Genomic DNA, 27,700 nt, shown 5'->3' with positions numbered 1-27,700 from the left:
CTGACTTACTCATAGCAGATGCAAGGACTTTTTTTTTTTTTTTAACTTAAACTGATTTTTTTCATTAAAATTTTTCATACAATATATTTTGATCATATTCTTTCCCTCTCCCAGCTCCTCCCAGATACTTTTACCTCCCTACTCACTCGGCATCGTGTTCTTTCTCTAGCTCTCTCTCTCTTAAAACAAAACAACACAAAACCTCCAAAAATGAAAATCAAAACAAGCTAAAACAAAAAACAAGAACAACAAGCAAAAAAAATCCCAACCAACAGCAGCAAACATTAAGACAAAAAAATAGCAAAATAAAACAGAAACACACAAAAGGACGTGGAGTCCATTCTGGGCACGGAGAAAGCTGATATGCAGAGTGGGGCATTTTTAAAAGCAGCTGTTTTAAAAGCTTGCAGTTGTTAAAAAGCTTGCAGTTGTTGTGAAGCTCTCCCTTACAGAGGGCCACCGCACCCATCGGTGCTGGCAGGGCACAGCTCTCATCTCCAGGGTCATTGACTATCTCGAGTAGCATCTCCGCCTGTTTCAGGACATGGTATCTCAAAGTCTTCTCTTCTGGGGTGCTGCACCGATGGTGTTTTCAGGCCATTCATCCAGTGTCAGGCTAGGATGGTGGCTGTTCTTTGGAAGCCTAGCCCGTGACCAAGCTGAACACTAGACTCCAAAGATGGCCCCATATTTTAGACTAGGAAATGCATTCCTCATATACATTAAAATAGAGATTAGAAGTCCAATGTGGTGGCTCATGCCTTTAATCCTCTCACTTGGGGAGGCAGAGGCAGGGGCAGGGGCAGGTGGCTCTCTGAGTTCAAGGTCAGTCAGTGTGGTCTACAAATTGAGTTTCAGGACAGCCAAGGCTACACGGAGAAACCTTGTCTTGAATAACAAACAAACAAGCAATGAGAAGATGGAGAGTCGCACTGAAACCCACTAGATCTAGCTGTCCCAAAGACTGTAGAATTGTTGCCGCTCACCAGGCATCTAGCCAACAGATAAACTAAAATACTCAGGCCTGCGGACATGGGGGAGGCACCTGAGGCACTGGAACTGCTCCCTCTTCCTCGCCTCTGAGGGCTTCTTGTCTCTGACCCTCTCTCCAGTCCCGCTCTGATGTCCCTCAGCTCTTGGATAAATTCCACGAATTTATGACTCTTTTTAACCTTGGCTTGCTTTGTGTTCAAGGTGCCCTGAAACCAGCCGAGTAGCACCTGTCATTCCAAATGTCCCCTCCCACAGCAATCTTCAACCACACTGCACCTCACTGTCCACAAAATCACCTAGGGATCGTTTCAGATCATGGTCCAACAGGTCTAGGAGGCTGGATCAACATTTTCACTAAGTCCCCAACTCTCACGGATACTGTTATCAGTCCACAGACCTCACTTCAAGTAGGAAAGGAATCCAGTATTAACTGTTCAAACTCCTCAACCCCCAGTTCTTAGGAAAGAACCTTTTGTCTTCTTGGTCTAGTTCTGCTCGTTGTGGATCACATGTTTATTACGAGCTGGTTAGCTACCGGCAGGGGAGCAGACAGATATGAGTCATACAAACAGGGCCACCTGCATTGGGTCTTTCAGTAGAAGTCCTGGGTATTGTTAGGTCCTGCTGCAGGGCGGGGCTTCTACCTAGGGGCGGAGCTTCCCCTCTCCCAGAGTCCCTTCACAGTACGAGCCAGGCATTTTGGTTTTGTTTTTTGTTTTTATGGTTTTTCGAGACAGGGTCTTTCTGGGTAGCCTTGGCTGTCCTGGACTTGCTTTGTAGACCAGTCTGGTCTCGAGCTTATAACGATCCGCCTACCTCGGGGGATTAAAGGTATGCGCCACCACGCCCAGCGTGAACCAGGCATTTTGGTTCCACTGCTTCGCCCTTGCCCTTTGCCCCACCTCCCTGTCCTCTCTCCTTCCCTCCCCCTTCCCGCGCTGCTTCCAATATATAAACATGCATTTAGATATTACTGCTTCGTCGACCTTAGCTCATTCCAATATTTAATCAGTTATGTATACTGGGTCAATGAAAATACCAAAAACCTGTCTACAAGTGGATTCACTAACTCTCCCAAATCATCTGTGTGGAAATGGCCCGTTAAAGCCAAGTTCACAGCAAACTCATTTAACCACGTAGCTGGCTTGCTTCTGACTCCTGTTAAGCCGCGTCTACCGGTGAAGTCAAACCGGTTCTAAAGCACACGTGAGCCCAGTACAATGCGAATTTACCTGCTTGCCACAGGTGTTCAGAGTTTATATTCTGTTCTTATGCCCTTTCTGTGAGACAGTGGAGGACGCACCTGCTCTCACACAGCTGGCCTAAAACTGGCACACGATATTGCATTTTAAAAAGTATTCATGCCCAGACTCCTATAGTCGACGCAAAGCAGCGTTTATTTATGTGGACTTTGCAGCTGGTCAAATTGTCTCTTTGCCTTCACTTCTCTGGGTGGGATAGGACAACCATTGTTGAGGTCTCTGAGGGTCATCTCCAAGTGGGGCCTGACATCTACGAGAAAACAGTCATTCAGAACTAAAGCTGCATTGCCCTCCTTCCCTGTGCACTCCAGGCAGGATGCCTGCTTCCTCAGGGCTGGGATTGACAGCAGTTCTTAGTTTCCCTTCTCCACCTCAGTGCCTTTCTCCTCCCACAATTCTTTTTTCTCCTTCAGTATTCTTTTCCTTTCAAGTACATGGAAAATTTCTAAGGATGGAAGTATTTGAAGGAGTGAGCAACACATAGGAGATATTAGGGATGGATGAGCCTGCATAGTGAGAACATCCCTTGGTGTGTGTCTGGGGGAAAGTAAAGAAACGATCCTAGCCTGGGGGGAAGGGGGGAGGGCTTAGAAGAAATCCCGTCATAATTTATTTCAGCCTTGAATCGTTGGAGTAGGGCCTGTTGTGCATTGACTTTTTCAAAACTTTAGTCCTAGGCAAATTGTATGATCCATTTGAGGTTTTCAAGAGGTCTTCCATAATTCAGAGCTCCAGTACATTAATTTAATCAGAAACTTAGCTTGTTTCCATGTCTTTATCTTGTCAATTAAGAGTCTGAACCACAACTGATAGGAATCTGGAAGCAAAGAAAATCAGAGTATTCCCAAAAGAGCCAAAGAGATGCTCATAGGACCACTTTGGAACTCTGCTTTTAAAACCCATGAAAAATAAGCGGAAGTGTCCTTGGAGCCATGAGCATCGGAGGACTGAATTATGTGGGACCCATGCCATACTTGTGGTGAGTCTATCCATCACACTGCATCACAAGGACGGTCCAGTTCAGCCGGTGATACGTAACAAACCCCAACAATTTCTTTGCTTTAATTTTCTTGGCAGTGCCCCTCTCTACTTTCCCCCCTTCTTTTTTAGCTATCTGTAATTCATCTTTGGAGTAACCACAAAGATTTGCTCTATTTCCTTAGGGAGCAACTTTAAAGGCATAATGATATTTCCCTAGTCTTAACATTAGTCTGATCATTTTTCATTTCGTGTAACTGTTGTTTCTTCTTTTTAAAAAACTTTTTATTGATTCTTTGTGAATTTCACAGTATGCACCCCAATCTCACTCATCTCCCCATCCCTCCATATCTGCCCTCCACTCTTGTAACTCTCCCCACAAAAGAAAACCAACAAACCATCTCACCATGAAAGCTATGGCGCGTTACACAGTATACTCTTTTGCTCCAACAGCTTTGCTTGCAAATGTTTATTTTAATGAGTCATTGGTCTGGTTCAAGGCCTCTGGCTTTCGCTACACTATCAATACAGGATCCTTACCAGGAAGTCTTGTCAGATGTCCTGTGTCATGGAGATCCTGCCGCTTTGGATCTGCAGGATGGGCCCTTCACTTGCTCCAGTAGTTCATAGATGGGATAGATGTTGGGGTGAGCAAGCTCCAAGCCCTGGATCTGAGCCTGGGTGGCAGCTGAGTTGGGCAGCCTGCCAGCTCTCGTGTACCCATGCCACCAGGGCCAGCTCTCTCAATTTGCCCAGGGGAAGGGAGGGGCCAGCTCTCCTGAGTTCATGCCGACGTGGCCAAGTCTCCAGCACTGCCCAGGTGTGGAGCCCAATCTCCCGAGTGCTGCAGCTGCCAAGAGGCTGAGCTATCTCTCCCACACCCTTGCCACTGCACAGCAGGAGAATCATAGGGCCAGTTCTCCAACTTATACCATGGAGGCCAGCTCTCCTGCACTGCCCAGATGAGGAACAAGACTGCTAAACTACAACAGGGTGGCTCCATCTAAATCTTATCTTTAGTCTAACTGCTGAACCACCAGAGGGTCAGCTGGCTTCTGGTAAATAACAGACTGCTGGAGAGATAGAAACTTAGGCTCTGACAAGATGGCTGAACATTGGCCATATGGCCTACCATCCCCAACACTCACCTTATTCCTTTGAGACAGGGTCTTTAACTAAACTAGAACTAGGCTCCTGCCAGCAAGCCCCAGAGATCTCCCTAACCCCGACACACACACTCACACGGTCTTCCTTCCTCCACATGCCAGCACTGGGGTTGTAAGTTTAAGTAACCACACTTGGCTTTTCATGTGGGTTCTGGGGACTTGAACTCGGGTCCTTCTGCTTTTACAGCAAGTGCTCTTACCCACTGAGCCATCTCTCCAGCCTGTGTTTTCTAATAGCATTTTAGTAATTTTAATGCTGTAGTCTATAGAAGGGCACTTGCATTCAGGAAAGCATTCTAATAGATATTCTATCTGTCTATTTAGAAAGATTTCTGCATTCTCAGACAGTGAAGCTTTTGTTGCTGTAGCAAGTAAAGAGCCATGAGCCATTTTTCCTTTTTTCCCACAGATTCTATTAATGTGACTTGTTAATTCAAAGTCTTCTGACTGCTGAATATTTGTCTTTAAGGCATTTTTCTTTCTTGGCCAACACAGTCATTGCTGCTGCTAAATTGTTTTCCCTACTTCGTTTATTTGGTCCATGTTCCAAGTCTCCCTCCCTGCCCCCCCCCCCCCCCCCGCAATTTGTTTCTCTATCGCTTGCTCTGCTGTTTTTAGATTTCTGTTTGTTCTCATGATGGATTGTTTAAATTTTGTGAGTGGTGGCCATTGATTTGTCAGACAAAAAATATTTTGATCCAAATTACTATTGATTTGAATTATCATTAGATGCAAATACTGCAATCTCTAATTGAGCTAATCTTGCTGGGCTTGATTGGTATCTCAGGCAATGCTTTACATAGCAGGGTGATCATCTCTGATGCTTTTCTCCCCTGCCTGTACGTTGGAGACATATTTGTACAGTGAGTGAGACTCCTAAGACCCTTTCCCTAAAGAACAGCTCTCCTGAAGGAGCAAGCTCATTCACAAATCCCAGCCACTTCTTCCTTTGTTTAGGAACACTTTGGAGTTAGAAGAAAAGTACACCATTTGACATGAAAAGCTGAGAGATGGATGTGAACCTGACCTATACAACTTTCCTTTAATTTGCAGACTGAAAGCATCGAATTGGATTCTCTTGTAAGTCTGGATTCCAGGAGGAGCACATGCCTGCTAAGAAGTACTTGCAGGTGGTGAGTCCAGGCTAGTGTAGGGTTGGAGTGGACGTCCTCTTTCTGTTTGCTTGAAACGGGATCTCATTATGTACGTCAGACTTCCCTCAACCTCATCTGTAGTGGTTGTAAACATGTTTTTGTTTTTAATCCCAAGTGTGGGATGTGAAACAGACTTGTGTGAGGTGTGTGGTGTTTTTCTGCTGAAAACAGACTTGTGAGAGAACAGGTGATGTTTGCCCACTAGAAGAGGAACTGCCTCTTATGGGGGCGTGGTCTTTGCCAACTGAGAAACATCCTAGTACAGACTCCGAAACAAGAGGCAAGGCTTTTTGGCTTTGGCTGTTCATCACTCCAGTTCAAGATGCTCCTAGAGAGAACCACTCCAGAGAACGCTTCAAGGCTCAAGGTTCCAGCTGCTGCTCCCAGTTCTGGCTGCTGCTCTGGGTTCCAGTGGCTGAGGCTGCAGTCACCTTCTCTGAATTGCTGGTTTGCTGTGTACCTTGGTCTGTTGGAATCCTGCTGACTACACCAGTGGAATCGTTCCAAGGAACTGAGTCTAAAAAGGTCTACCTCTCCAGTTCCCATTAGCCTCTTTTCTCTCCTACCTAGGGTAGGTGGGTTGGAAGGGAGGCATAAGCATTAAAGAACCCCAAATAAAGTAGGTTTGAAAAAGTTCAAAGCCTACACTCATCATCCTCCTGCCTCAGCTATCTGGGTGCAAGCATTAGAGGCACGCGCCACCATACCTGTGTCCTAGTTTGATTCTGTTGCTGTGGCAAACCAGTCTGGTCATAGAGCAGGAAAGGGTTTGTTTGCCTTGCAATTCCGAGTCACATTCCATCACTGAGAGACATCAAGGAAGGAACCTGAAAGCAGGCCTGCTTGCCATTCCATACAGCGTTGCCTCCAGCCGCAGACCTCCCTCACGTCACAGCTAAAGGAGCATGACTGAATCCATGGGGATGCTGCTTTCTGGCTGGCAGGTAGAAGCATGCTCACGCAGCTCTCTCCTATAGTTGGGGACCACTAGGTGGAGAACAACGCCACCCACCATGAGCTGGGCCCTTCCACACCAATGAACAATCAGGACAGTCTTCCACAGGTATGTCCACAGACTAACCTGCTGAAGACAGTTACTCGTTTGATGCTCTCTTTCTAGGTGATTAGCCTAAGACTGTGGCAAGTTGACATTTAAAACACCACCACATCTGGCTATGAACAGCTTATTTTAATGATCAGGTGCTTTCTTTATTCGATATTTTGCCATGAAGGTTTTCAAAATCAGCTAGGTAGAAAAAAAAAAAATCTTTACAGTGAACACCCATAAAACCGCTTAGAGTCTACCAATAACATTTTATTATGTGTTTGTTACATCTGTAACACCTGTCAGTCCTTTAATCCAGTTATCAATAGTCTTAGTTTTAATGTATTTCATATTAAGTTGGAGACAATGGTCCATTTCCCCCAAATATTCCAGTTGTAGATCATTATAACAGAGTTCAATACTTGCTTCACTTGTTTCTTTCAATATAAAACCTATTATGTTTGATAAAATGGATACATGAGCCTGTGCAGCGTGAACTATACAATATTATTGTCAACTCAGAAAGTTTCTTTGCCTTCATGTCAGCCCTCCTACCCCCACTTGTCTACTCTTCCGAACTTTCCCACTGTCTTAGTTGCTATGTCATTGCTATGAAAAGACACTATGGCCACTAAAAAAGAAATCATTTAGTTGGGGCTGGCTTACAGTTCAGAGGCTTAGTCCATTATCATCATGGCAGGAAGCATGGCAGCACATAGGCAGACTTAGTGCTGGGCTGGAGGAGGATTGAGAGTAGTATATCCAGATCGACAGGAAGCAGGAAGAGAGAGTGACACTGGGCCTGGCTTGAGCATTTAAAAACCTCAAAGCCTACCCCCAGTGACACACTTCCTCCAACAAGGCCATGCCTCCTTATAGTGCTATTCCCTATGAGCCTTTAGAGGCCATTTCTATTCCAACTAACACAACACCCGCACCATCGATGAATTGTCTACTGTACAACTTCTAGTAAATAGAATTATAAGCTACGCCCTCTATAGGTAAGTTTCCTTCCATTCCAGCTGCCGTCTTTTATGTATCCCTGTTCTGTGTACCGGTCATACACTCCTTTTTGTGGCTGGATGCCACTCCATTGTGTGACCAGGTCATTTTTTCCCAGTTTCTTTGATTATTTTAAATAAAATTACTATAAATATTCTCAAATGTAATTATAGGCTCATCGAATAGGTGTATTTTTTTTTTTAAATATAAAGGCTCATACAGAATTGTTCTTCATGTGGCTGCTATCAATTTTAATTCTGCCAATAATGCAGGGGGGATTGAGCGGTTCTGTACTCTGGCAAAGAATTGCAAGTCCTCAGTGGTCGATTTGCATTTTCCAGGGGGTATTTTGTTTGTTTGTTTTGACGCAGGGCTTTGAACTCATTTTGTGGTGGCAGATGACTTTGAAGTCTTGATCCTTCCATCTCTACTACTATGGGGCAAGGAGTCCAGGTGTATTCCTGGCTGTTAGGCATCTTGTTTTTAATGATGCTTAGGAACAATATCAGGACAACATCATATCTATGGTTCCAGAGTCAGGTAAAAATTGAATCAATTAAACATAGAGTTAAATTAAAACATTGGGCAATGCGTACAGCTCAGTGAAGACTTAGTGTGGTTAGCTGGAGGCCTGAGCTCAACCCCTAGTTCCAAATAAAGGTAAAAGACCAGGTCAGTAACAACTGGGGTGGGGCATAAGTTTGACAATGTTTGTGTAAGTGTCCTATGAACACCTTGAGGAATGCTTTTTACCAAAAAGGTTATTTTTCAGATGTTCTCCATGTCTCTCACAACTCTTTCCTTTCTCTCTCTCTCTCTCTCTCTCTCTCTCTCTCTCTCTCTCTCTCTCTCTCTCTCTCTCTCTCTCTGTGTGTGTGTGTGTGTGTAAGATGTGTGGTTGCTAGAAATAAATTTTAGGTGTCTTCTTGCATTGCTCTCCACCCTATTTTCTTAAACAAGGATGCTCTGGGTGCTTGGGATTTGAATGGAGTCTTCATGTTTTCATAGTAAGCACTTTACCAACAGCTATCTTCTTGGTTCTCCATGGTGTTTTTTTTTTTTTTAAATCAAGTTTGTCTTTAAACATATCAACATCACTATTTCAGAAATTCTAACCACTATTATTCAGTACAGTCATTGAGCTTTGATATTAAGTCAGTCTCTGTGTGTTAAAAGAGAAAGTTCATTAGAGCAATAATGTCAAAGAGTTTCTACAAATTAAGAAAAACAAAACAAAGGCAAATAAAACTGACCTATGAATCAGGAAGCTTCCAGAGGCAGATTATGCTCTGAAAAAAACTTCACAGGAATAATATCCACTACCAGCACTTAAAGAAAGCAGACACAAAGCCCAGAGACCATACTTGCTGCAGACTCATTGGGTATTAAGCCTCTTGCTGTTCACTAAAGGTCTGCTGCTGACTTGGCTCTCTTCATCTGTTGGGTCTGTGTCTACACCTTTTGAGGTTGTCTTAGTTAAAGTTTTATTGCTGTGAAGAAGCATCATGACCATAGCAACTCTGTAGTCCATTACTGTGATGGCAAGAAGCTTGGCAGCATACAGGCAGACATGGCAGCACACAGGCAGACGTGGCACTGAGGAACCAAGAGTTCCACCAGGCAGCAAAAGGGACACTGTGTACCACACTGGCATAGCATGAGCATAAAAGACCTCAAAGCCCACCCCCACAGTGACACACTTCCTCCAACAAGGCCACATCTCTGAATAATGTCGCTCCCTATAGGCCAAGCATTCAGACACATGAGCCTGTAGGGACTATACCTATTCAAACCACCATAGAGGTCACACTTTAAAACTGTCTAATTGTATAAAACCAAAACAAAAGGAAATGAGTGGCACTATGGGCAAAATAGCTAGAGAGTAATCCATTTGCACTTTGCAGTTAGCCTACTGGGCTTTGGGTCTTGCATCCATCACTACCTAAGTGCTAGGTTACTATTATTGTCACATTAGGGTCACTAACTAACACCAACATGTCACATGAGGTATGGGGAAAGGGACCAAATATCTTGGGAAAACAAAGAGACTAGCTGACTCTGGACTAGGCACGTTGTGCTGGGATTCATTCCCCTCTCATGCGGCTTTGCAAGTTGCTTTTCTCCTGGGCTCTAGCACTTCCTAACTCTCAGTGAGAGGCTGACCTTGTTTCTTGGCTATGTGGCCAGATAACATTTCCCACCCTTCTGTTCACATGGATTGGTTCAGAGATGGGCCGATCGCAGCCGGAATAATACTGCTCAGTCTTGGCATTTCTGTGGTGCTACTGAGAAGTGGTAGTTCCTTCCTGCTGCAGCTGATAAGGCAGTGTGATCGATCCGGCTTCCATCCTCCAGAGAGAGCCTACCTGAGACTTAATCCCACAGAGAGAATTTCAGAGTTGGAGACAAGAGAGAGGCGAAAGATGTCTACTGACCTCATTTACCAGCTGGTCCAGCTGTATTGATCTGGCTTTCTTGGTTCAGAACTCATAGGTACCTCCCCCCATCACCCACTTAAACAAGTTGAAGTTTGGTACCCGTCATCTACAGCTGCCACTCCTGGTAAGTTCTTTAACCTGACATAAATTCAAGTCACTCCAGAAGAGGGACCATCAGCTGAAGAACTGCCTCTGGAGGGCTGGCCTGTGGGTGGGCGGGTCCGTGGGGGCATTTTGTTAATGTTGGAGGGCCCAGACTACTGTGGGCAGAACCACACGGCTAGGCAGATGGGCCTGGGCTGCCTAAGAGAGGGAGTTGAACAAGCCCTGGGGAACCAATCAGGAAGCGGTACTCTTTCATGGTTTCTGCTCCAGTTCCTGCCTTCAAGTTCCTGTCTGGGCTCTCCTTAATAATGGACTGTTACCTGTAACCCTTTCCTCCTCAAGTTGTTTTTGGTCATGGTGTTTATCAGAGCAATAGAAATAAAACAGACTGGGTGTCGCTGTGCTTGTGTGAATGTTTATCTCGGCTGGTGGTTTGTTTTGGTTATAGGGAGACACTGCCAGGACCAGGCTTTTTAAATAGCCCAACAGAGGAGAAGACCGCTTTGGAGAGAAACAATGCCATTCAGTGTGTCAAGAGGCATTGTGGGAACTGGATTCCATGGGGAGACAGAACTGAGTAGGCTGTGGGGGTAACTGAAGTAGAACTCTTTCCCAGCTGTTGCCCTGGCACTACAAATACAGATGTGGTAACCTTTCAGTTCCAGATGACTGCAAGGCACCATTTCTTAGGCAAATAGGCTGGGGAGGGGACAGGGGAAGAGATATGCGGTGTCCCTTTCCAGTTCCATCTTAATTGTTGCTACTAAGCTATCCAGAACCTCTTCCTCCCAGCCTCAATACTCTTTAATAAGGCCTTTTATGAAGGTCCTACCTCATACCCTTGCCTGGATTAGGACTCCTGTAAGCTTGATGGAACCATGTGACTTCAGCACCATCTGGAAAAGGTGCCTCTCTGCCTTGCACTGGCACAAAGCTCAAGATTACCACATCTATATTTAGTGACTTCCTAATCACAGAATCAATAAATATGCCTTCCTAGGGCAAAGATGGATAATCGTACCTACTCCTGTTAGCATCTGAAGTGCCTCAAAGAGCAATTACCCCTAATGAGCAAGTTGAGGCTCAAAGGATTGTGCATATTATTGAATGCTGAGCTGAGAGTGCCTGGAAAGGCTTCGCTGGGGTTAATCACTGGGGGATTAAAGTTGTTGCCTTATGGGGAGGCCTGGTGGCACTCAGAGGAAGGATAGCAGGCTACCAAGAAGAGACTTGATACCTTATGAGCATATACAGGGGGAGGAGGTCCCTCTTAGCCACAGTCATAGGGGAGGGGAGTAGGGGGAAAACGAGAGGGAGGGAGGGAGGAATGGGAGGATACAAGGGATGGGATAACAATTGAGATGTAACATGAATAAATTAATAAAATATTTAAAAAATTGTTGCCTTAAGTACTGCTAAGGAGGGACCCAACGGCTTTTTCCTGGGTAGCAATCATTCTAAGTCTACTAAGGCAGATGCCTTGTAACCCAACCTAGTAGTAAAACAACATAGTGCTGCTCAGGAATGGGTAGGCTCAGTGGGAAAAGAAAGAGAAGATACAGGCAGGTAGATATGCAGAAAAGACAGTGTAATTAACCTATGAGGGCTGAGCAAAACGTCCTGGCTGTTCACTTTAAATCCAAGTGCTTCTGACAAGGCTGGGGTTTAAAAATGCTTGTTCCTAGTTGTAGTGCTGTTTGGGGAAGAAACTTTGGAAGAAGCCTGACCCAGCTGCAGGAGGGAGGTCAGTGACAGTGGACACAGATGTTATATTCCTGCTTCCTGTCCACAGGGATCTGCAAAGAAGACTCCGAAGACTTGAAGTGAAGGCTGAGAGCAGGAGGAGGAGGAGCTTGGAAGCCATGGAAAGAGTGAAGACCCTGCTGCAGAGTGGAAGGTGGAGGGCACGAGTCCCTGCTGAGGAGCAGCTGCCTCCATGGAAGAACTGAAGGGATGCTGGATTCAATGGGGAAAGGTTGAGAATTCTGGTGTAGTTGGAGAAGCCATCTCCCCAGCCTCAGAATAGCATGGTGTAGAAGTTGCATAGTTTCGCAGCCACTATTAAAAAGAAACTTTCTCAGGTTACAAAAGCCCAAACTCCCCCAACCTAATAATATCAGTGATGACGACATAATGATGGCTGTACTCAGAGGCCGTCAACTGGGGCTAAACTTATCGATGAGGACCAGAGTTCAAATCCACAGCACCCATATGGAAGCCACCAAGCATGACAGATGTCTGTGAACCCACTTTGGGGTTCCTGGAGCAAACTGGCTGTTAGATTAACTGGAGCAGGTGAGCTCCCTGTTTAGTGACTCTGCCTCAAAAACAAAAAAGAGTATGATCAAGGGGGACAGCCACTGACATGTAAATGTGCACTTGTCCCCCCCCCCCATACACACTGTACGAGTTTGTATACATGCAAACACAGATAATCACACACATGCACAGCACACCCCCTCACAAAAAGTGAAACTTAAAAAGGGACAAAAAATTTACTCTTTCTGTAATGTAAAACTGTGTCCATCCAAGTGTGAAAGCCCGTCAAGTGAGAGGATAGATGCTAGCAGATGTCATCAGGTGGAAGCTAACCCAGGGCTTGTGGCGGTGTTTTGGTCTCACTGCCCAAAAGGCCTCTCACACACACTACACACAGTGCTCTAAGAACTCCATTGGCCTCTGAAGCAACACAACTTTACTTATTTTGTCTGCTGTATCCCAGGCAAGGGTTGCCAAGTGGATGGACGGATCCATCATATATACAGCTCCTAAGTAGCCAAGAAGGATATGGTTCCATAGCACATATTCACGAAATGCATGCTTTAATACGGGAACTGGAATTAACTAATGCCTGCTGTAGAAATGCCTATTTTGGCTCAATCATTTAATCTGATCACCTAATTTTTTTCCCCATGAAAGCTTCTGGGAAATTTCCAGAGTGATCTATTGAACTATAAATGTGAATCCAATTATAACTTTACAAGAAAATAAGCCGTAGGCATGTTTTTATAGGTTTAGACTTCTCTGGATAGTTCTCACAGCAGAAAAGCGAGGCAAAAGTACTTGGAAGGTAGCTGACTCCCCTCCACATTTCAGGGTACATAGAGGAATTTGGAGAAATTTTGCATTTAGTGAGGCCCATTTATAGTTTTTCTTATGAAAATATTACAGCTGTTGTAGCAAACAGTGAGACAGGAAGCACTTGGCCTTTGTTCAAGCTATCGCTTGCAAACATTGCTAAATGGAAGCCGCAGAGACAGAGGCCTGTGGCCTTGGGGTAGTGAGCTATAGTAGCTTGTTAAAAGGGAACTCATACATTTCAGTGTTCACGTTTATTTCTAAGACCAGAAAGAGCTGTGCCCTTCCAGAAAAAACAAAGCCAAACCACAACAGGAGTGAGTGCTTTTCTTGCCAAAGAATGTTTGATTGAGTGGCTCTCGAGAGACCAAGAATAAGCAGCCTGGGTTTGACTGATCTGCACCCACAGAGGTATCAGTCTGAAGATTTTGAGTAGGGAGGAGTGGTAAAGTGGCGTGGGGGACACGCCGAAGGCAAAGCAAATGTCCTGCAGTAGTGGCTTGGTGTGGCACATACTAAAGAGCATTCACTGAGGACAGAAAGGATGCCAAATGCCTAGACCTTCACTTATGTAGGAGTGAGATGCGATTACCAGCCATGTTTGATGGATAAGGAAAACGAGGCAGCAAGAAGTTGAGCGTCTTGCCCATTAGTCACACAGCTTATTAGAGATAGACTTCAGATCTTGATATTTTGACCCTGGTTGACTCCTTGCTATGTAGTTTCAAGGGTATGAGCAGGAACAGAAGGAATTTGTAGGCAAAGTTATAGGGAGGACCACACTCTTTTCTAGTGGGTTTCGTCCACTCGGTTTCACAGTTTGTCTTTTTCCGGTAGGAGTCAGGGTGGGGCTGTCAGTTTCCAAGTCCTCGGTTACCATTCCTTCTTCTAATGCATCTACATTCTCAACATTATTTTACTTGAGTCTGTCCTAGCTAAACAGGACCAAAGTATGGTGAACAAATAAGAAAGATGGCTGAACTTGATCTCACGTGAGTCTCTGCCAGTGTGGATTGATAGTGACAGGTGCAGCTCCTACTGGGAGAAAGCACAGAGGTCATTGTTCCACTCACAGGTCAATCTGGAGATGAAGAGTGGGTCGCATTGAAGGTGAGGACCTTGGTTGGGAACACACAAAATGGTCAGAGAGGGAACAGAGGACTCAAGCTGGCCAGAACAGAGGTTTTTTTGTTTTTGTTTTTGTTTTGTTTGGTTTGGTTGGTTTGGTTTTTTGAGACAGGGTTTCTCTGTGTAGCCTTGGCTGTCTTAGACTCACTTTGTACACCAGGCTAGCCTTGAACTCACAGCGATCCACCTGCCTCTGCCTCCCGAGTGCTGGGATTAAAGGTGTGCGCCATGACGCCCGGCCTCAAAACAGAGTTCTTTAAAGCCACATATGCCTTTTAACTTGAAGAACTGGGCCAATCATGGACACTTGGGGAAAAAAAAATATCAGTGGAAAGTCATAGCTCTGGTGACAAGGTGTCCACTGACAAAGAGGCAAAGTGAAATGGGACGTCCCTCTTCTGAGAGTCTCCAAGGTGTTCAGCCAAGGAGGTCTTTAGGAGGGAAACACAGCTACACAGCTGGCTTAAATTCACAAGACATGTTGGACAGCAAGGTGGCCGGGGCTGTGGGAGAGTGACAATGAAAAGCTGGCAGCTAAAAGAAAAAAACAAAACAAAACAAAACAGATTTATGGCCTGAAAGTGTAGCTCATACCGCAGTGGAAAGCAAGGGCCCATCACTTGCAAAGGACCAAGAACTTTGGGGCTTTGTCAGCTGGAGAAATCAGGCAGTTCTTTTTTCCTATGTAACCTTTGTACATCACAAGCTACCATTATACCCTTGACAGCATGGAAAATAGCCCAGTAACTGATTCACATTTCAACCCCCTCCTCCCTTAAACTTCCCCTTTTTGAGTTTCATGCAGCCCACACTTGCCTCAACCTCCTTGTATAGATGAGGATAAGCTTAAACGCCTCATCCTCTTGTCTCCATGTCCCGTTGCAGAACTGTGACACCATGTCCAGCTCAAGTATACATGATATTTTATTTATTTAAAACTTTATATTAATTAATTCCTTTTTATTTAACTGACGAAAAGTTATGTGTGTATGTGTCTGTGTGAGCTTCTGTAAACGTGTGTGTGTGTGTGTAGACCAGAAGCCATCAGAGCTCTTGGAGCTAGAGTTACAGGCATTTTCAGTTTACTAACATATTACATGTGTGCTAGGATTCAAACTCTGATTCTCATGATTGCCCAGCAAAAGAGCTCTTAACTGCTGAGCCATCTCTCCAGCTCCAAAGTGCCTAGTTTAGAAATTAATTTTAAATCTCACAGCTACCAGAAGAACTAAGTATGGGTGCCTTAGATTTCCAGGTGCATAAATATTTATTGACTGAATAAATCAATGTTTGCCCTTGCTGAAGCACTGGGCCTCTGGTCCTTCTTTCTGTTGTATCTAGAATAAAATATTAAAATTATGATCAAAACACTTCTTTTAAATTATTTAACTGAAACATAATTAAGTAACTGCCATTATCCTTTGCAGGATGCTGTACGGTGGGCTCTGGGAAATTTCTCCAAAGCCCAACCTGCTTTTGTAATGGTGAGAGAACACGTTTGGTGCCTTGAGGTTTACCTGCGCCTGATCGTACAATTAGATTTCTGCTCGTCTAGCCAGTTCACTGTGTTAACTGAGGATAAAATGATCTTGTAGGAATTTAGCTGGAATATTGCAGAAAGGGAGGAAGTATGCAAAGCTCTTTGGTAATCTTACTGTGTGAGCCTGGTGCGTCATTGACTGGAATGACTTCTGCACATGGACACGAACGTTTTTTTTTTTTTTTTAAGATCGAGTAATTCTTTATTTTTGCATACTTGAGGCAGACACTTTCATTAAATTTTCCTTCCGGTAGAGACAGAGCATGAGAAGCAGCTTCCATGTGCTCTGCTCAGGGCCGGGGCTCCTCCTCGCCTGCATGGTGAGGTGGAGGGGTGTAATTCCCCTCCTGGATTAGCTTTTCTCGGTGTCGCTTGATCTGGTTCATTCACTTTATCATTTTGTAACTGAAGAGGGGACATTCTTCAAAATCTTCAAATTCAGTCTTGCACTCTTTTTTAGCCCGGGTGGCGCCAATTCCATGCACACATTCTATCCAGTCGTTTTCAGAAGCATGGCATGGAGCAGGAATCTTGAAGGACTGTTCAACACTTTGGTGTATAAGGGGACAATCTAGGCTAACGCCCAGCTTTTCTTGCACATCAAGGAAAGGCACGGCTCCTAGCGAAGCTCCTTGGCTGCGCAGACACAGCAGAGCCTACTGCACTACAGCAGTGCCCTTGTCCGCTCCCTGGGCGCAGTTCACGACCACCCACATACGGGGTTTTAAATCTTGCAAACATCTCTATTCTCAACCGGTCAATGTAGTTCAACTCAGATTGTGCCAAAATACAAGAATAAAGCTGTAGGAAATAGTCATGATTTTGCCACTGAAAGGAGCTCAGTCTTTGGGGGAATGGTTGGCTCTGGGCTTGGGTCTGCAAGACAATAGACATCCTAGTATGGTAAGAAGAAAACCAGAAGTTGTCCAAAGCTCCTGAGGACATGACAAGAAAATGTGGAGGGCACAAGGTTAATCCTGATCTAGTCTTCCTGGGAACTGGTTGCTTGGCCAGGAACTGAGATGGGAACCCTCCTGACCCGGAAAGAAATCCCGCCATGGGTGAAAGTTCCTGAAGACCTGAAACATCCAGAAGTATTACAAGTCCACACGGTGGTGCTAAGATCTTTGTTCGGCCCACAGGGATCTTGAATCCCTCACATGGAGCAGGTGAGCTGGGCCATGTTTGAGCTGAAGACTCTGGAATCTTCTGAACTCACCGACATCTTAGTTTATGGCCCTTACCACAACAAGGTTCGGGCTAAATGGATACTGCAGTCCTGGCTGAGAGGTACCACCTGCGTCAGGAGAGAGGGATGCACAAGCTGGAGGAAGCCACGAAGAACCTGGAGCTGGACCAGTGTTTGGGAGTAATGCCAGCTTCCAGACAATTTGACCTGTGCCTCCACACAGATTAGGCTGTGGCCGGTGGTGGAGTGGTTCTGTCGTGCTTTTTAACTTTGTTACAGCCTTTTTAGCTAATGAGATATCGGCGGTGGGATCCCCGCTTGCAATGAATTCTGATGTGAATATCTTGTTCCAAGGTTGTTAGCTAAATAAATAAAATTTAAAGTTAAAAAAAAAAGAAAGAAAGAAAGAAAGAAAGAAAGCGTGGAGGCCGTACTCACAAAGAGAGAACCTCAGAGGCCAAGGGCTATCAAGGATCAGTTACATTGCACATAGAGAAATCAATGCATTCATAAATATAACCGAAGAGTAAAAGAAGAAAACTCAGGACTGGTAAGCATCTATGGTAGCTGTGTGTCAAATGTGGAAACTGGTTATTTAAGCAAAGAATCAGAGGCGTGCCTGTCCTGTCTCTATAAATGCAGTTCAGATTGCCATAGGGAAATGGTTCTCAAGCTGTGGGTCTCAATTCCTTTAGGTTAGCTATCCTGCATATCAGATAGTTACATTATGACTCATAACAGTAGCAAAATCCCAGCTATGAAGTAGCAACAAAATAATTTTATAGTTGCAGATCACCACATGAAGAAATGTATTAAAGTGTCACCACGTCAGGAAGGTTGAGAACCACTCACCTAGGGTAAGGAATTTTTTTTCTTTAATTTCAATACAAAATAATTCTAGTTAATACACATGGAAGAAGTAGCACAAAACTAAACCTGTGCTTCCTCTTTCAAGGGAATCAATGATTGAGAAGGCTCATCAAAACAGGCACTAAGATAGAGAGAATATTCAGGAAGGACTGACACATAGAAAGGGCAAGGCAGGAAACTTATTTACCAGGAAAGAATTGTTCCCACTGACCTGTGGCCACTGACTTCCCAGGATGGGCACCCAGACACAGATTGCCTCCTGCTGGAAGCAGCCCACACTCCTGAGAACCACATACAGGGTTCTTATAAAGAGTCCCATGCATGTATCCCACCCAACTCACATTCATAGGCAATGTCAGGAAACAGAGAACTTAGCTAAATGAAAAACCCAGAACGTGGAACTCTCATAGTAACAGGCGATTTTTTTTTTTTTTTACAAATCTCTGCACATGGGAGAAAGGGGGCGGGGGGGGGACTCTCTCTGCACCATCTTGAAGCTGGATGTGGTGGTGCACACATGTCATCCCAGCACTGAGGAGGCTGAGGCAATAGGGTCACAAGTTCAAGGCCAGCCAGGGCTACAAAGGGAGAAGATTCATGTCTCAAGCAAACAAAGAGACAGATAGGCATCTTGGGGGGTAATCATAGACTTATTTTAACATTTTTCTCCGTGTGTGTGTGTGTGTGTGTGTGTGTGTGTGTGTGTGTATACTTGCATCACAGCTTGTATGGAGAGCAGAGGACAACTTTTGAGAGTTTTTGCCTTCCGTAGTATGTCTGTCCTGGGAATCAAACTATAGATGTAAGGCTTGCTGGCAGGTGGCTTTACCCAATGGCCCTTCTCTCTGGCTCAATTATGGACTTTCAAAACATGGACAAGATATTACATGATAGAGACTACTATTAAGTTTGCAAAATTGGGGGGCTGAAGAGATGGCTCAGAGGTTAAGAGCACTGGCTGTTCTTCCAAAGGTCCTGAGTTCAATTCCCAGCAACCACATGGTGGCTCACAACCATCTTTAATGAGATCTGGTGCCCTCTTCTGGCCTGCAGGCACACATGGAGGCAGAGTACTGTATAAATAATAAATAAATAAAATATTTTTTTAAAAGTTTGCAAAATTGGATAACGCCCACAGCACGGTAATTTAACAAGAGGAGAGTGCTTTGTAACGTGCTTAGAAGTGAAATGTCATGTTGGAGGTTTGCTTCAAACAAATATGGTAGAAAAGTTAGGTACTGGAGCATGACCACTCAGTGCACTGTTCTCGACAGCCTCTTCACTCTTCCTTCTTCTAAAACTCTCATGATAAAAGGCTTGATTGGCAGCTGATACAGTATAGTTACCTGCCCATCAAACTATCCGGAGCACTGAAAAATGTAGTAACTAATGCCGCGTTGCTTTTGAACATGCCCATGCAATTTTGACTGTGATCCATTTCAGTAAGACCTGAAATAAATTTGAGGCTGGGCACAAGGCTGAACTCCATTGACCAGTGGCCGAAGGGCAGCTATTAGAACTGAAATGCAGTCAGTGTGATTTGCTGGTGAAATAAAGCAGAAGTAGAAAGTGCGTGGAGGGCTGGAGAGATGGCTCAGAGGTTAAGAGTGCTGCCTGTTCTTCCAAAGGTCCTGAGTTCAATTCCCAGCAACCACATGATGGCTCACAACCATCTACAATGAAATCTGCTGCCCTCTTCTGACCTGCAGGTGTTACATGCAGATAGAACACTGTATACTAAATAAATAAATCTTAAAAAAAAAAAAAAAAAAAAAAAAAGAAAGTGCGTGGAGGGCATGGAGGAGATGTCTGCCTGACAGAGATGAGCTTCACACAACCCCACAGTTCACGCATGCTGCCGAAAGAAAGGTCCATAAACAGCTCACTCACTCTGAATGGACAAGTAAGCGAACGCGACCTTCTTCCTATGGTTTTCTTACAGATGCTTTAAAATGGAAGCTAAGTGAACGGTGTGTATTTGGTCCTCCCTCTAAGTGAACAATGCGCACTCACAGGGTTTGGATGACAAGTGCACATTTAGTTATCCTATGAGAAATCCAGGCTGGGGTGTTTTGAATATAATAATCTTCAGGGAGGATGGTTATATTCCTGAATCAAGTCTCTTTCGGCAGAAATACCTGTGTAAGACAGAGATGTCTTTCTGTCTGGGTCTCTCTGTCTGTCTCCCTCCCTCCACCTGCCCTCTTTCTGTTTGGGAGAACACCTCACCATGTAGTCCAGGGTTCTCACTAGATACTGTAGTCTGGCCTTCAACTCCCAGGAAGCCTGCACCTTGACTCCCAAGCACTGATAAGATACACGTAGTTGACAAACTTGACCACCAAAACCACACTGGAGGAAGGCCACCCACCTTAAATTCAGGGGTTGAAGTTTGTGTAGCAGCCTGGTGATTATAAACTGTAATATGCAGACATACTGATGTTTAAGCTACACAGTACAGAAGTTACTTTCTATTGCCTTAAAAATTCTCACAATATTAATGCTAGAGGTAAGCCTATAGTGAAAATAAGTATAGATAAATAGACAAGTAAATAAATAAAATGACATCCTAGGGCAGGTTAGAAAGCTATCAGTCAGTACTGAATATTCAGGGGAGCCTCCCCGCCTAAAGGTCTTGGCTGATTTTACGTGAATGAATCCTTAAAACCAAACTGCGACAGGATTGTGAAACCAAGTGTTACTCCACCCAAATTGAAACATGGTATAATTATTGAAATGTATCTGTTTATCAATACCTACATCTCATCTTCTACATCTTGATGTTTTGATTATAGCTCATATTTTGAACAAAGAATGGGTAGAAAACTTTATTGACAGCTGTTTAGAGTATCGCTGGAGTAAGCTGTAACAGCTGGAGAAGCGAAAGGAGCAACAGTGGACAATACTGACTAGCGTTCATCCCGTGGTTGCCAGGTACCAACAATGATGCTAAGGGCTTTGTAAGTATCATCTATGTCAGCCCTCTCAACAAGTGCCCAGTCAGTACCATCATTATCTCCTTTGCGTGAATGAGGAAACCAAGGCCCAGCACCTATGCCCTCAAGCCTGAAAGAAGATGCCAGACACTGCACCACAGGAAACAGCAACATTTGTAGTGGAATAGGAAGATGCTTATATACAGAGGTCCAGGACACAGCTATGCTGGTTAGAAGTGAGCATTGTGGGGCTAAGTTAGGGTAGTGCTTTCCATGTGATCATGGGGATATGAGGTTGATTCCTGGCACCCATGTAAAATAAGCTGGGTGCGGTGGACCCCGGAGGCTCACTGGCCTCAGCCAGTGAGACATCTTGTCTCAAAAAATGAGGTGGACGACTGATCAGAAAGTGACCCTAGCTTCTACCTGCACTGCATGCACACAAAGAACAAATGAATGAATGAATGAATGCATAAGTGGAAAACACAAGGGTTCTCCTCCTCTCTAAGTGTGGGTATGAAGAAGCTAGAGATCTACCCTGCCATGTATTATATTAACAACCACATATTAATATATCTTTCTTCTTCTAGCAAATTCTTAGTTCTCTACCAGTCCCTAGAAATCTGGGGTAAAATGGACACACAACCAACAGCGTTTCCTGCAGTGGACAAGGTCCACAGATGAGGGTGGCTTACTCTGCATGCTCCAGACAGGAAAAGGAGCACACGCGAAGGCTGTGAGTCAGGAATGAATACAAGCTTGCCAGTTGTGCTCGCTCTTTTAATTAAAACAAAACAAAACAAAACAAAAAAACCAACAACAACCAAGTCCTGCTACAAAATCTGGACTTGTATGTGACTAAGTAGGTTTTCATTCCATGGTGTGTGTGTGTGTGTGTGTGTGTGTGTGTGTGTGTGTCTGTCTGTGTGTGTGTGCATGCATGAGCACGCATGTGCATTTTTCTTTCTTTCATCCAGCTGGATAGTTTGGGTGATTTCACACAGTCTCAGAAATCTCTGTACTTACGGTAAAGGCAACCTGGCAGGAAGAACTGGAGCTTCTAAAAAAGGAGTCCACATCCCTGGGTCTCACGAGGTATGTCTGGGCAAGTTTAGGGAGCTGCTATAATGATCCCAGGGGTCCACTCACCACGCTGCTGCAGACATTCATTCACACAGGGAAGAAGACACTAGGTCTGTAAGCTTTAGTCAGGAAAATCTTTGACCCCCACAGAAGAACATAACAGAGACCCACACACACAGACCCCCCCCCACAGACACACACAGACCCCCCCCACAACCCCCCTCCACAGACACACACACACATACAGACACACACAGAGACCCCCACACACACTCAATCTACTGTTTTCCAGCCCAGTGTTTGGCTCCTTAGTAGAGGGAGGAGTTTTTTCTCACAGACCCATCTAATCACAGCGAAAGCACATCTTATCCCATCACAGATGTGACTGGTGGAGAGACGCAGCTGCCGCTGGCTATGGCTAAACCTGGTCCTGTAGAGAGATTTCCAGGGCCACGGGAAAAATCCAGTGAAGGGTTTGAGACGAACTGGAGGAAGACATCTAGTTTCAACATTCAAGACAGCTAGCTCTCTTTCCTCCTGCTGGTTTCTAGAGTGAGATGCAAGAGACCTGGCAGATGTCAGTGGTATCTGTGGGACCACAGTTCAGAAAAAGGAAAAAAAAAATGTTCCTCAGAGTCTAGTGGCTCCCAGTCAGGTTACATACCAATGAACATAGGAGTTGGCAAGGCAGCTTAAGTCAATTAGGAAAGTCAATTAATTTATATTCTATCAATTTTATTATTTGCAAACTCAGCTGAAATCAGAATTGCTTCTCACTTTGGAGACCAAGTACTCATTTTGCAAAAATGCTGCTATTTTAGAGCGACTCGTGTGTAACTAGGAGTCACACCCGCCAGAGTTTTCATAAATAAACCATAGCAGAGCAATCCCTCCCTGCCCCCTACACCCCCCTACTGCCCCTCTCCGGGTGGGGTGGGTAGTTTCCCCTCTAGTATGAAAGGAATTAGTGTAGTCAATAAGAAAGGAAGCTGTGTGTGAAACCTAGGAGTGGAGAACAGCGTTTCCACCCCAGGGAAGCTGAAGACACCAGAGAAGACAGGATCTTACTGTGAGAAGGCAGGCCTGAGTCAGGAGGAGGCAGCCACATGGGCTTAACCCTTAGATTTCAAAGTGTTGTCACATTAAGATCTCTTCCATAAAGAACTGGGCTCTGTAAATTCATAAGGAAAAAAAAAATCCCAGACGTTCCAATCATTAGACGAAAAATAGTGAAGAGCAGAGAAAACAAAGCGCCACTTAAGCCGGGCGTGATCCCAGTGCTCGGGGAGGCAGAAGCAGATGGATTGCTGTGAGTTCAAGGCCAGCCTGGTCTACAAAGTGAGTCCAGGACAGCCAAGGCTACACAGAGAAACCCTGGGGGGGTGGGGGGAAGAGGGAGGAACATTTAAAGATCTAAAAGGGCTCTATCAGGCAGCTTTTTGTTATATTAACAGGTACCTGAGCTGATCAACTAAGGAAGAGGTGGATGTCCCGGTGTTGTGGAGGGTGTAGTCTGTGACTGTTCTGCCCTCTGCTTTAGGAAGAAGCAGCAAGAGACTTACGGTCAAGCCAATCCAAATAGGAAATACAGACAGAGAAGAAAAGTTGGCAATTCTGTGCATTCTGTTGGGTTTTGTGGAGTGCAAACACATGTGGGTACACATGCACACACAGACAGACAGGTCTGTGCTTAGCTGGGCCTGCCAAGGTCTGTGCTTAGCTGGGCCTGCCAATTTGGTGTCGGACACTTGCAGAAATCACCAGTACACGTATGTGAAGCCCGGGAGATATACCAGGTACAGCTGGCCCCTGGGGAGCCATTTTGGTTATTTTCACGGATCTGATCATTGATGTCAGATGTCCACTGTGACCACTGGCTTAAGATACCAAATTAAAAGTTCTGAAACAAAACCCAAGCCCAAGTGTCAAGCTCCTGTGGTAGTTATAGGTAGGCAGTGGTGGGATAAACTTGTATAGTTTTTGGCTTGGTGGATTCATTCCTGAAACCTGTTTCTTTAGACACACCAGAACAGAAACTATAAGTTCATATTAGGCTTCATACTTACTCCCCCCTCCCCTTTTTTTGTTTAATACTAATTAAAATACTTTGTACATCATGGATTTCTCCCAATCAACCCTGAATTAAGAAAATACATTGTTGGGATAATCTGATGTATTTTGATGCTAATTACTGCTTGCTGTCTGACCCACCTTTTGCTTAATAAAAAGCCATCCCACCTGGGCAGGGAAGAGATAGGTGGGGCTTAGAGAGGGAGGAATTCTGGGAAGAAGGACTGCCACAAGGAGGAGACCTAAAGTGAAGAGAGGAAGGCTGCCATGGGTTAGCTGGAGGAGATGCACATGGCTGGCATGGATGGAGAAACCGGCCCAGATGAAGAACATTAGAAAGTATTTGGGATTATGGATGGGAGGAAACTTAATAGAAGTTATTTGAAACAGATGGCATGGGATTGAGGCAGGGATCTCATGCCTGCCACACTATGGGAGGTAATTTAGAGGACTGATATCTGCCCTGCCCCAGTTTAACTAAGGCTATTTTAAAATATAACAAGTGTCTGTGTCTTGATTGATCGCCAGCTGGGCTGACAGATAATACATGTAATTTAAAAAACAATAATGCATCAAACAGAGGAATTAAGAAGCTCTGTCTTAATGACACATTCGAAGATTAGGTGAGCAGCAGCATCTGGCTGTGGAAAATCTCCACGAACATCAAGGTCTTCAGTTTTAAGCATAAATGCCTCACAGCAAGGTTCCAAAGAACCCTGATGACGAAGTAAACCACCGAACCTCAAAGCACGCAACAGTGGCCTAGCAGCCGAACTTCGGGGTTAGACTGTCTTAGGGCCAAAGGGTGGCAGGTCTGGACTGCCCCAGCAATAGTTGGCACGCGCATGGCATTCTGAGGCATGACTAAGGACACGCTGCCCATTTTAATTCTCCAATGCATCTTGCCCCCAAACAGTTTTGAGACACGAATAAGCTCAGTGCACAATACTCGGCTTTTTATTCACTTATATCCAACTGCTTTTCAAAGGAAAAGCTACAGCAAGGGGAGCCTATCTTCACCTCGTCTTCACCAGTGATTTTAAGTGCGAGCCTATTTCATCTCTCTGCCTCATTAAGGCAATATGAAGAGACAAGGTGTGGGAACCACATCATCTGAAGGCTGTTGTAAGCGTAAAAAGCCTTCTGGAGGAGGTGGGCACCTTTTAGAATTGGCATTCATGTGTTCTGAGTCCTTGCCCATCATATCTGGGCTGTAAGAGACACATGGGTGATTTTAGACAGTCCTGTATCCTATGGGCACATGGATAAAATAATGGCTTTCCAGAGAATTCAGGTTAGCCTCCAGTGTCCTTTTGGAACTGTTCTCGACCAGAGATGAAAAACAACAAAAACTAGAAACCAGTTTTAAATCAAAAGTTATGATGACTTTATTTTAAATCTTAATACACCAAAAATATTTTTTAATGTCATGAAATAAGCACTTGAAAATATGAATTCCAACACTGCTGATTTCCTGTGAGGCGTGACAGTGAGTTTCCCCCTGAATGTGGGTTTAGGGCCTAGGAAGCAGAACGCCAGTCGTTTTCAGGGTAGCAGTGAGAAAGTCAGCCCGATCATGCTCAGACCCACACTTACTGAAACACATCCACACTAGTAGGAGGCACAATCAGGCTATGTCTTGATCTTTGTCAACCAGGAGGAAAAACAAACAAACAAAAAAATAAAAACCTCAAGTGCCACCAGGCACTGGGGAAACAATGTCATCGAACGCCAGTGAGTGGGGTCCTTTCTGGTGTGGCCTATCAGCATTGCAAATTTGGTTGTACTGTGGCCTGAGGGATCAATCAGCAAGCTACTCCAGGAGAACGTGACTATAATGCAATTGTTTTATGGGTGGGTGTGGAGATCTGCTGAGTGACGTAGAAATATATGAATTTGGCTTTGTCTGACCTGCAATAAAAGTTGTTTCCAAGATTCTCCCAAGTATCTGAGTTTGAGGAGAATTCGGATTATACAACAGGCTTTTGGGTATTCTGTGATACCAAGCAGGCGCACTTTAACCTTTCACCAATGGATTCTGCTATATGGCTCAAAAATGTGTTTAAGTATAGTCTGTCACAACAGGCACTGAGAATTCTGCACAGTTCCGTGTCTCTATCATGTACAGGGGACGCTGGCTCAATGGCCAACTAGAATGCAGAGCTTCATGTTGATTGCTAGAACAAAACAGGGCATCCTTGCTTTATCAGATGCCACTTTAATATGCACAAGTGACAGGTCATATGCTGTGAATTGTCACCCAAATCCCTTTCTGATGGCAGGGATGCCAGTCACCAGGAACCGGGTGCTGTACAGAAGAACAGGGACAGGAAGTTAAGCTGTAGAAGACAGCGGTTGACAGGACCACACACTCTACTGTCCCAACATGATAACAACATATTCACTATCAAAACAAAGACTGGGAAAAGGTGCGTTTGAAGAAATGCCTTGAGCTACCATCATGACATTCTCACATAACTGCCGTTCTCCAGAACTGACACTTTTGCGGGGAAGCATGTCCAGACATGGGTCCTGCACATGCAACTCAAAGCTTGCAACTCCAGGGGCTGAGAAGTCTACTTGGCCTTCTCCTTTCTCTAAGATCTCTCTTGACCTTGATGTGACCCAGTAGTCAAAGGACCATCACATCCCTCGGGAGAAGGCTCTCTGAATGTGCTAGGGCCGACTTGTCAGTATCTGGCAGGCTCCTAGCTGGATAGCGACCAGACACACCCAAGGAACTGAGCAGTTTAGGAATGTAGCCAGCCTTCTGGAACATTCTACCCCAGTGTAATGGTGCTTTGGAACTCTAAGGTGAGAGGAGTATTTTTCTTATCATGAAGATGTAATTGGCCTAAAACAAACAACAACAAAATAATCTGTAGTCCTTTGTGCTGGAAGTGCCCTCCTAGGCCCCTGTTCATAGTCCGCCTATATGAAGCTTCTGTCTGAACTATGTTAATAGGTGGACCAATAGGTTTCATAAACGAAGACTGCTGGAGACATAACAAGCCTGCTTTCTCCTGAAGCAATGCATATGTATTTTCCCTCAGTCTCAAACTTCTATAGTGCAGACGGATGAGAAATATGGGGGTGGGATGGGGCTGCCTGAAATACCTTGAACTGTGATTTAAATGCAATACTTTGGCCTGGCATTGGATATAAATACAATAAATAAATAACAATAATAGTTGTTCTTGTCTCCTAAGTGACACTTAGAAGGTCCAGATAAAAATCTCCTACTGTGTGCATGGAGTGTTTCTCACTAGAATTTCATTGCAAACTCACACAGTTGAGTTGATGCTCAGACCTAGTGAACGAAAGTGCAGTTATATGAAACCACGGCTTTGTTTTCATTCAACCCAGGAATAAAGTTTTCACCACACTGGGATTGGAATGCAGTGAGAAATCGTCAATAGAAAGATAATCTATTGCAGCATAGTGGGGCAGCTACAAAAACTTGCTCGCCCGGAATGTTCACTGATAGCAGTAGTATCCATGTGGCAGTCGGTTCTCTGGCAGGTTTCAGATGTGTCATAGGCCAGTGGTCCAGCCTCATATCTCAATATAATTAGAGCAGCTAAGCTAATGCATTGAAAACAGTGTGCTGAGCCTATGTCAGAATTCTGTTTTGTTTTGTTTTGTTTTAAAAATGTGGCTTTT

The 27,700-nt window shown here is 44.6% G+C and overlaps 2 pseudogenes; one reads left to right on the top strand and one right to left on the bottom strand.

Moving 5' to 3' along the window:
* Positions 1–16,179: 16,179 nt before the first annotated feature.
* Positions 16,180–16,783, bottom strand: LOC127206181 (NADH dehydrogenase [ubiquinone] iron-sulfur protein 5-like; annotated as a pseudogene).
* Positions 16,784–16,911: 128 nt separating this feature from the next.
* Positions 16,912–17,306, top strand: LOC127206180 (developmental pluripotency-associated protein 5A-like; annotated as a pseudogene).
* The last annotated feature ends 10,394 nt before the right edge of the window (positions 17,307–27,700 follow it).

Source organism: Acomys russatus, chromosome 23 (genome assembly GCF_903995435.1).
Source record: "Acomys russatus chromosome 23, mAcoRus1.1, whole genome shotgun sequence".
NCBI lineage: Eukaryota > Metazoa > Chordata > Mammalia > Rodentia > Muridae > Acomys > Acomys russatus.
This window is presented reverse-complemented; position numbering and strand designations above follow the sequence as displayed.